This window comes from Phyllostomus hastatus, unplaced genomic scaffold (genome assembly GCF_019186645.2).
Source record: "Phyllostomus hastatus isolate PE091 unplaced genomic scaffold, TTU_PhHast_1.1 phas_contig_137, whole genome shotgun sequence".
Lineage (NCBI taxonomy): Eukaryota > Metazoa > Chordata > Mammalia > Chiroptera > Phyllostomidae > Phyllostomus > Phyllostomus hastatus.
Genome location: NW_025333583.1, coordinates 19,273,052 through 19,284,647, shown reverse-complemented (window position 1 = coordinate 19,284,647; position 11,596 = coordinate 19,273,052).

Genomic DNA, 11,596 nt, shown 5'->3' with positions numbered 1-11,596 from the left:
TCTTAAAAGCTTGTTTGGCTGGAGGCTGGCTACTGGTGCATGTGAATTATGGAGTTCATGGGACGGGAGAGGAGATTTTTAAAGCCAGAGGAGATCAAGGGAGTTTGGGCCTAAGTGTTAGATGACTAGGCAAAGACAATTGAATGCAGGAAAAATCTGTGAACAGAATTAATGAATAATTGAATAATGGTTCAGGTGGTTTTTAAGAATAATTATGAGCTGAGACTAGGAGGTCCAGGGAGAACAGGCCCTCTCTCCTTAAAGGCTACAGAGCTACAAAAGATGTTCCAGTCTTAAACATGGAAATGAAACTGAAATATGAAATTATGAAATTTGAGCCATTGGCATGCAAGGGGACTTACTATTATTACTTTATGCAGCAAATGAATTATTTAGCACCTTTGATGTGCAAGGCACCTGCCAGGCAGTCAGAGTTCAGCTGTGTACATGACACAGCGTTCTTATCTTTCATGGAGCTTTAAACTTTAGGAGAAAAATATGATAGTCTAAAAAATGCCCCAACCCTGCCAAAGATGTCCATATCCTGATTGCTGGAACTTATAAACATGTTACCTTTCTTAGTAAAAGGAACTTTGCAAAAGTGGTCAAATTAAGGTTCTTGAGATGGAGAGATTAGTCTGGATTATCAAGGTGGGTCCAATGAATTACAGGGGTCCTTGTAAGAGGGAGGCCTCAGAGTCAGAGGGAGCCGTGAGAGCAAAGCAGAGGCTGGAGAGGAGAGAGGGTGCTATGCTATTAGCTGTGAAGATGGAGGAAGGGGCTATGAGCCAAGGAATAGAGGTGACCTTCAGCAGCAGGAAAAGGCAAGAAAATGGATCCTTCCCTAAGGCGTCCTGAGGGAGTGCAAAGCTGCTGACACCTAGATTTCAGCCCAGCAACCCCCACTGTAGATTTCTGACCTTCGGAAGTGTAAAATAATACATTTGTGTTGTTTTAAGTCACTGAGCTTATGGTGATGCAATACAATGGTAATAGGACATTAATATCAAAATATGAGCAAATAATCACTTTACACCCTGTTTCACAGTCATTGTGAGGGTGCCATGAAGAGAAGGCTCAGAATGCCACTGGAACACACAAGAGCCTTAGTCTGACCTCCCTCAACTTCTCCTCTTTTGGAGGAGACAGAGGAGTGGGTTGTCCAAGGGAAGATGGGGAGGGATGCATTGCAAGGCCCCAGTGCTGGAAGGAGTCTGACCCACTAGAGACAGGGGAAGAAGGGCGGGGACCACAGCACAGTGAACAAGGGGGCTGCAGCAGCAGGAGAGTCAGGAAGGGAGCCAGTCCTGTCAGAATCGGTGGCCCACAGGGAGTTTGGACATTGTCCGGAAGAAAGGAGCCCCTGAAGGGTCCTAATAAGTGGGTGCCAAGATCGGATTTGTGTTTTTAGGAGATCACCCTGGCTGCTGTGTGAGGCACGGGCGTGAGGAAGAAAGAGCTGATGCAGGGGAAGACTGTGACATTTGTCAGAGGGAGGGATAATAATGGGAGCTTAGATTAGCACGGTGGTAACGATCGGAGGGAAGCAGATATATTTTGGAAACAGAATCCATAGGACTTGGTGATCGATTGATTTAAACAATGATTATTTAAATTGTCAATTACTATTCTATTGCATAATTGTATAATCATATGTTTATCATTCTCCTGTTGATGAATATTTGGGATTTGTCCAGTTTGAGGGCTATTCTGAATAAGATTGCTATCAATAGTTCTGTACAATTCTTGTTATAAACAGAATTTTATTTCTTTTAGATAGACACCTCCAAGTAAAACTGCTGGATCATACGGGAAGTGCATATTTAACTTTTTAAAAAACTACCACACTCTTTTCAAATGTGATTGTACCATTTCTTACTCCCTTTGGTGACTTATTAGACTGTGAGGGTGGAGTGAAAATGTCAGGTATGTTCCCACAAAGTAAAGAACAATATATGCTGAGCTCTTTAAACAGCCCCTGTGTTTTAAGCATTGAGATAGACAAAGAGGTGAAGATAACGCTATAGTCCTGTGAGCACATTCCCTGAGAGACACAGTCCCTGGTTCTTTGGGTAGGGAAGGCAAAAAAAAAAAAGAATAAGTTGCTTAAATTGTCACCAAATCATTCTGGGGATTGTTTTGCTTGTTTACTTCTAAAGACCATATTTCACCAAACAAAATAATGAGATAGGATCTAAGACTCATACTATGATGGTGGGAAATTGCAACCCACCCTACCATTCCTTTGACATTGTTTCTGCAAGTGCCGACTTGGACTAATAAGGTAGATTGTAGATGAACAGCATGTTTGTATAAGAATCCTAAAAACTAACTTCAAAAGATACAGACCCCAGCCTTCAAGCACCCCAGCTCCAGGAGATTTGCTGACCTTCAACTGTGAAGTCAGGATGACATGAAGCCAGGGTGGCTAAACCAGGATGACATACTCTGAACCATCATTTGCCTTATTAGAATGGACTGTGCTCATTTGCACGTAGAGAATTTTGCAACCCTCTCCCTTGATCTCTGTTCTGTTCCCCTCTCCCTCCTTATAGAAAACCTCTGCCTCCAGTAAGAGGTAGAGATGGACTTTGTGACATGAATCTTCCATCACCCAGGAGATGGGTTTTCAGACATGAGTCCCTCATCTTCCAGATGGCTGGCATCTGCAAATAAAGCACATTCCTTTACATCAGCACCTGCCTCTAGATTATTGGCTATCATAGCGGCAGGCAGCTGGACCTGCATTTCAGTTACGAAACTTCAAAAGCTAATTGCTCTAGGATCATTTCAGATAGGGAAACTGAGGCCCAAGGCTGTTAGGAGATGTTCATTCTCCCCTTCCTCAGTGGAACAAAAGTGTGATCTTAATCTACACTTTGACCTATTCTTATGCCAATTCTTCTCTAGCTAAAATAAGGGGCTCAACCCTTATTTTAGCCCCTCAATTTGCAAGGTCAGATAAAAACTTCTCATTCCTCATCACTCATCATTCACTATACAGAATCCTTTCTGTCAATTATGCCTCAAGTTCTCCTCCCGAAAGGAAAGTGTGCTAGTTAGGAGTTTCATTCAAACCAGGATTTGAGAGTTGAGTGTGCCAGTCAGAAAGGACACTGGGCCACAAGCAGGCTTAAACCAGGACTGTCTCAGGCAAGCCAGGATGTACAAGCTTTGGTTTGGAAAGCTAAACTGACCTACAAAGTAGAGCAACAAAGATGGGGCACCTCCTAAGTGCGGACTGCATATGTAGAACCCTAACACCAAGTGAAATGAGTTTCAAGAGAGGTTTGAGGAATTGACAGGAAAATGATGGTCTTTAACATCTTGGGCTTGTAAGAAAATTGTAGAGGCAAGGAAAGCATGTGTTTAAAAATGCCTTGGTGCCTTATAAACAATCAATTTTGATTGATTAGTCTCTTATCTAGGGAGCAATAAACCCATGGATGAAGAAGGGGTTTAACGGTGGCTCTTCCCCAAAGAATACGTCTACCCCCAACCTCTAGTTTTGATTTTATTTTGAAAAGGAGTTTTTGAAGATGTAATTAAGTCAGAGATCTCAAGATGACATCATCCTAGACTATGTGGGTGGGGCTTAAATCCAGTGACAAGCGAGAAAGACAGGGGGAGAAGAGGACACAGCCAGGCAGAGGCTGACAGGCTCCTGCAGCTGCTCACCAAGGAACCCCTAGAGCCGCCAGAAGCCAGAAGAGGCAAAGGAGTCTCCCTTAGACTCTTCAGAGGAAGTTCGGTCCTACCAGCACCGTGATTTCAGACTTCTGGCCTCCAGAACAGTGAAAAAATAAATTTCAGGGCTTTTTTTTTAAGCCACCTGATTTGGGGTAATTTGTTACACAGCCATAGGAAATTAACATAGGCTGGAAGGGAAATTCTCATTAAGCAGGCCTGAGGGAGGGGTGGAGGGAGGCAATGAATATAGAGGGTGGGAAGATGAAACTGGGCATGAATGGGTGTGAAATTCCAGGTAAGTCCAGGCAGAGTGGAATCTAAGGGCAAGGGGAGAAAAGCAGACCTTGTCTATGGGGCCAGCTCCTCTTATGGTCCCCCCAGGACACAGCTAAGGTACCCCCAAAACAGCTGTCTCATGCTGCTTTTCCATTATCTAACCAGTTTAAAAACAAACTCCATTTAGAAATTGGGAGAAAACTATATCCTCCATCTCTCCTGCAAGTTCCATAAATACATGCAACTTCTTTATTTAGTTCAGGATCATTACCAGTAAAGCAAGTCACACAATTCAGTTATTTTAATCATTTTTCTCATTATTTTTCATTCTCTGTTTTAGTTGTCTCATATTTCTTCACTTCTGTCAACCAGTCCCTTGGTTCTACATTTTTCTTGTCATTCGCCTTGGAGAAACAAAACTAAACAGCATAATTAGTATTGCTTGTATGAAAGATGTGACTTTTTAGGTGGGAGAAAAGTCGCTATTAATTGCTGATTCACATTGTAAACATCTTCGACTCTCTGGAGTGTACCACATTTCTGGCTTCCGCAGGGCCTGCCTGGGGTCCACAGAGCTCTGAATGTCAAGAAATGGTGGCACAAGCGTGACTGTAGCCAAATGACCCAGACACTGGATACTGGATGCATGGCTAGGACTAAGGTCGTGAGACACCAGCATTAGTGTTGGGGAGAGAGTCCCATTCCCAGCTAGTGCTCCACCAAACCGGTGTCTATATTTAACGTTTTTAAACCCAGGGTTTTAAAAAGGAGAGTATTTAATCCTGAAAAAAATAACAACTCTATTTGAAATATGATCTCTTTAATCCAGCCGCACTTGATGTTTGGAGATGATTTTCCTCTGCATACCCTGAGGAGAGAAACCTTCCTAAACCTGATTCTTGAACTGCATCCCCCAGCATCAGGGGATTAAACCGCTACATTTGATTCAAGTTTAAAATTGGGTTCAGAATTGGGAGAGGTGGTGTAATGGAGCAGCGAAGAGCCTGAGCTTTAGGTTGAGAAGGATCCATATTTTGAAGTGCAAACATGTTCCAACTTTGTGACCTGATCTGTGTGATAGTAGAGCTGCTGTGAACATCAAATTAGAAATTTATGCAAGTGCCATGCACTCAATAACTGTTCACCACATATATTAATTTTAACAGTGCTGGGGTAGGTTTTACCCCACTACACAATGTGGAAGGGATCCATTCCTCTTCTCCCTTTGAAGTCATACATGAAACGTGTGGTTTAAAAAGTACTGAAAACCTGGGAGGAGGTTCCAGCAGCCCTCTCTGAACTCTCCACTGCAGCCCCTACTGACCCCTGGGAGGTCCCCACTCTGCCTCCTCTGTGCCAGTGCCGGGCTGCTCAGCTGAGACTCCAAGCATGGCACACAGTGTCCAGACTCTCTGGGGTCATATGCATCTGGCCCTATCTGAGTCCCTCCTATCCTGGTACAGATCTCTGACCATCTCACAGCCCAGCCTCCCACCTTTGGACACCCTTGGATTTGAATCCTCTCCACCCTGAGAAACTGCTTGAGACAATTCATCCCCATGGCATCAAGGGCCTGGACTTTGGAAAATGAAAGGTTATCCATTCTCTTCCTATCCAGGGAAGTATAAGCCACTGAGTACAAATCCTGGGCCACCCTTCCAAGACAGAGAAGAGAAAACACCTTTTGTTCTTTCTCAGATGTCCTACAACACAGAAAACATGACTTCATCAGTGTTGTCTTACTACCTTAGCAGCCTAGTCCTCCGCAGACAGCTGCTATTGCAAGATAGTTATGAGCCTGGACTAGAGTGCCACACATTCTGGGTTCAAATCCGAGTCCATTACTTACTGGTAGTCTGTTTGAGGGGCTTGGATGGCCAGACAAAATACAGGATGCTTGATCAATAAAGAACAGGTCATTTTTAAAATGTGAGTAGGTCCCATATATTACATGTAATATTTGGTTTGTTAGTAAACATTTGTGAGGATGTCATATATGAGGCACACTTATACAAAAACACTATCACTTATTATTTTAAAATTCAAATTCCTGTGGGTATCTTGTATTTTTATTTGCTCAACCTGGCAACTCTATTTTGGACAAGTCCTTCAACCCTTGTGAGCCTCTGTTTCCTTACTGGTAAAATGGAGATAAAAACACTATTGTCTTCTGACTCTCTCACAGAGTAGTTATGAGGATTCAATGAGTTAACAGTCACAAAGTGCTTAGAATAAGACTTGGCAGACAACAAGCACTAATAAATAATTGCTAAGTAAATAAGCAATTTAACCAACCTTTAAACAAACTGCCTATACATGTTTTTACATGCGCAACTATACCTTGTTTTACAGAAACACAATGTTCACACTCTCTGAGCAAGGCTGGAGAATAGGGATTGTGTTCTCTCCCAGGTACAGTCATTTCAATCAACTTCCCAGATCCCTCTTCTCTTCCCATAGCAGCCCCTGCAGTTGACTTAGGCAATTCCTTACACCACCCTGCTCCTGCTCCTCCCAGTGCCCAGTGCCAGTCCAGAATGGAGTTTACACTGGCAGGTGATAGATGAAGGGGCTGAGGGGGAGTGAGGTTCCTCTCACTTTCTCTCTCTCAGAGCTCAGGTCCTGTTCCATCCCTTGCCCATCTTGCTCCCACCCCAAACCAACACGTGAGCACAAGAAGCTCGTGCTGGACCAAACGCCTTTTCTTCTCATACAAGGTCTTAGAAAGGGGGCAGGAGAAGGAATGAGAGAGGAAGAACTGTGAATTGGGAAGCATGTCTTCTGCATTCTGAAGAAGACACCACCCTGTTCCAGCCCCCGACGCTCGCCCCGAGCCACATTCCTTCAAGCCCTGTGCTTATTTGTACTCTTCCTCTCATGATTAGCACACCAGCCTGTTGTGAATCCAGGTCACGGATCTTCTGCAAAACCTCCAAACTCAGACCAGAGCCCTAAACAAAATGTCTCTTTGGGCAACTAGGGTCATTGGCTCCAGGGTTGGAATCTGTTCTACTCTGCATTTGGTGTTTTTGCTCACAGCAAAGAACTAGAACCTAAAAAAAGGCCTGGATCAAGGACAGGGAGTCAACAAAGGAGTCAAAAGACTGCAAAACAAGAAAACAAAACTACCAGGCCAGAAGGAGAAGGTGCCTGCTGGAAAAGAGGAAAGGAAAGCATGTGTCGGTCACTAAGTTCTCAAAGGAAAAAACAGACAGGATATCCAGACTCAGGTTCGGAGGCATTCACACCCACACACGGTTCCAGCAACCCCTCCTTCAACTATTCACGACCCCAAACTTGAAGGCCACGTACAGCCTTTACTTCTCAGTCTCTGGCCTGCAAGAAGCATGCTCCAAGCTGCAGGAACCTCATTCAGTGGCTTGTAGGTCAAGCCTCAGAGTCTTTGCCTCTTTGTTGGAGACTCTATGATCCCACTGAACTTTGCTTAACAGGAGGAAAAGAGAGCATGACACCCCTGTGCTGCAGAAACAAAACTGCCCTGGTATTTCCACAATCTACTGCAGCATGACAAACCACCTCAAAACCCAGAGGCTCAAAAACAATAATTCATTCTCCCATAGTTGTGCTGGTTGTCTGGGAAATTGCCTGTGGTATAGCCTGGGGCCCAGGGATGGTTGCTGTCATCTGGAGACATTTGGAACTCTGTGAGGGCTATCAGTGGGCCACTGAGTCTACTTCCATTTGTGCCCCTCCCTGTGGCTGCTCAGGCTGCTCACAGCATGGCGGCTGGGTTCCAAAAGGAGCAGTGAGGGGGGAGGAAGTAGAAACCTCTGGGCCAACCAAAGATGGTTCCAGAGCAGGCACAACATTGTTTCCATCATACTCAATTGGTTACAGTTGTTACAGACTCAGCCCAGAGGCAGATGAGAGGAGACTACACAAGGCAAGAATACTGGAAGGCATGGTTCACTGGGGGTCATCAACAGAACACCTACCACATCTATTTCGTAGGTTCTTTATTACATCCTAAATAATACCCTGCCTCATGTATACTATTCAATGGAACACTTATTTAGTGAATACTTTCAGTATTCAAGTCACTTACATTAAATGTTTTTTTCTGGTGGGGTACTTGTTATACCTTTATGTAAGGGTCTTGCAGGTGAACAGACAGAACCTGCAGGTAGACAACTTTCAGTGGAAGGTGTACTGTGAGCCCTTACTATTTAAATAAATAAAAGAAGAAGAAGATTTAGTAGATGGAGAAAAAAATTATTCTGAGCTTTATAGAAATATGGGAAATTTTTATAGAATTATGGACAATTCCTGGGAAAGTGCTGTAAAAATTGAAAAGCCACAATAAAGAAATATGAGATATTACCATTGTTTACGAAATTATCATTTCTTCATAAACTATTTTTAGGAACTTCTTTTTCTAAGTCTAGTCAGCCAAACTCTTCACTTCTCAAACACATACTGATGAAGAGGCTGGGCTTTGGATTCAGTCCACTTGGGTTCAAATCCTAGCTGTGTGACCTTGGGCAAGTTATCTAATCTCTCTGTGCCCCCATGGCATGACCATAAAGTGGAGAGAATGATAATGTCCTCCTCATAAGGTTCTTATGATTTCATGTATTTGAGGTACTTAGAACAGTGCTTGGCACTTCAAAAAATGTTTAATAAATGTTAACTGTTGTTGATGATTATGATGGGCTGAATAATGTCCCCTCCCCCTAAGATATTCACCTCCACAGAGGCCTGTGCAAATGTAGCTTAAGTGGCAAAGGCCACTTTGCAGAGGTGCTTAAGGACCTTCAGATGGAGAAAGAGCATCCTGGATTGTCCAGGTGGATCAGTGTAACCACTAAGGTCCTTGTAAGTGGGAGGCGGGAGGGTCAGAGTCAGAGAAGGTAAGGTGAGGGTGGAAGCAGAGGTCAGAGACACATGGGGCCATGGACCAGCGAGGGCTGGTAGCCTGTAGAAGCTGGAAAAGGGGAAGAACAGATTCTCTCCTAGAGTCTACAAGAGACGTATGCCTGCTCACCCACTTCAGATTGCTGACCTCCAGAACTGTAAAGTAATAAATCTGTGTTATCACCCACTAAGTTTTTGGTAATTTGTTACAGCAGCAGTAGGAAATTATTGCAGTGATTTTGATGATAATCTGAAAGCCAGTGCCTCCCATACACAATCAAGAAACAGAATCTAACTAACCAGAGAAGTGTATGTTCTCCAAACCTAGCAAAAGATGTCAGGTAGGGAGATTGATAAAAAAAAAATGAGGTAATTTTGTGCATTTGACTCAATCAAGCTGTCACAGTTGGTTTTTCCTGTTTAGATTTCTTAGCTACTAGTTCAAACATCAAAACAGTGCTGCCTGCTTCACATTTATATTTTATGACTTGTTTTTTAGTATTTTCATCAATATTTTATTACAAGTCATGAGTTTAATTATATATTTTATATAGGTTTTCAACATTCTTAAGTATGATTTTCTCATGTATTGGGGATGTTTTGGGGTTCTTTTCCCCTTTGGGTTATGCATCCCCAAGTATATTATAATAGGCAAAGAGGAGAAGTGTTTAGCATTCCTAAATTACTAACAGCTCACATATGCACTGCACTTTACAGTTTACACGGTTCTTTTCTCTCGCTTTAACCTTGTAACATTCTTATAAGAGGAAAACTAGACTTAGGGAGGTTGAGAATGAACAATGGAAGTGGCAGAAATAGTAAGTAGTAGTGTCAGGTTTTAAACCAGGTCTTTTGATTTTCATATCACAGCCCCTCAGAGATATCGTCAAATATTTTCAGAAAAATTTTCAGAGACTTATCTTTCTGAAAAATGAGGCTCTCCACCTCTCCCTGATTCTCCCCTACTGCTCATTTTGGTTAGAAGAGCCTACAATGTTCCAGATGTGAGGATACATGCGTAACATACAATGCAGCTGTCATGGGAAGTCCAAGTTTGAACACTGGTTCATTAAGGCGTGTATATTTCCATGATCAAAAGCAAGACATTGGCGGCTGAGTGCTAAATATGTTTTAACTATCAATGGAAGAAACATTGCTTAGAGACTAGGAGAGTATAAGGGTTGTGGAGTGAAAGAAGATAGGACTTCTTGGCTGACAGCCTTTCAGTTGCAACCAGGTAAGCCAGAACACTAAAATCCTTAATTAAAAAACTTGGCTGGGCCTTTCAATACTTTTTCTAGTAAAGGGAATCTGAATTCAGGTTTTAGGTCTTTAAGTTTAGGGACAAAAAGAGATCTTGACTAGCATTAAAAACACCAGGAGCAATGCCGGAAACATTTTGGGATTTTCTGCTGCAATGTCTACTCGGCTGACCATATCATGTCACCTTGGAAATAACGGTGAAGGTAGGCATCAAACAATAAGGAAGGGCAGAGGTGCCTGAAGGAAACTTAAGTAGCCTGTCACTAAAAACAAACAAACAAACTTTCGGACAGCCTTAAATAATGGTGAAATCTCATACCTTGCACAAAGGTTGTTCTTTGACCTAGACCAGATATAACTTCTTCCAATTACAAAGATCTATAACCTTCTAGTACTTTTAGGGCTGAAACGAGATCCCAGAAAGCACCTAGTGGAAATAATCTAGCCAACTGTCTAAAATACAAAATCAAGAAGATTAATAGAAAATAGTTTTACTATAAATTAGCAAAAAACAATTTGAAAATACAATGGGAACAAAATTCCATTCACAATGGGAACCAAAGATATAATGCCTAGCAACAAATCCAACAAGAATGTGCAAGACCTGTGTAAGTAAAACTAAAAATCGACTGAAGGATATAAATAGGATCTCAAAAACTCTGTGTTCCTAATGGAAATACTGAGTTTTAAAGGTTTCAAGTCTTCCTGCACGAATCCATAAATTCAATACAATCCCAACCAAAATTCTACTGAATTTTTGCAGAGCTTGACAAGCTTGTTTTAAAATTCATCTGGAAGTGAATATGGACAGAATTAGCAGAGACCTTATTTTTTTTAAAAGAGAGAAGAAAGGGGAATTGCCCTAACAGATTGCAAAAGATGCTATAAATCTATAGCTGTTTTTAAGTAAGACTTTAGCATGGAAATGTATTTTAAAATTCAGTGGGACTGTTCAAGATATAGGAATAGAATCATTCATCGATGGGAATTGAGTACATGATAAAGGTGGTATTTAAAATTGATAGGTATAAAAAGTCATGATTGCATTCTGCAGCAAGCAACAGACACCTGATTAACAGAGGCTTCTTAAAGAAACAGGGATTTATTTACCTCACACAAGAAGTAGAGCCTTGGGAGATCCACATCCTCTTCAGCTTTCTCTTCCAGCCTCCTAACCATATGTTCCTACCTTCATGCTCACTGCCTCAGGAGCAACTGGCTGCCCATCCTGCAGGCTCATATCCCCACTTTAAGCAGGAATAAAAACAAGAAACAAGGAATAAATGTGTTTTAAAATCAGGACTTTCCTAGAGGTCCCAGTAGGCTTGTGCCACTATCTCATTGTTCAGAATTCTGTCACCATCACTCCAGCTTCAAGGAAGGCTAGGACACACAGATCCTTGGCTGAGCACATTGACAATCTGAACCGAACCCCCACCCCCATTTTTCTTTCCCATAAAGAGGAAATGGAGGCTGGCTGGGTAGGCATTTA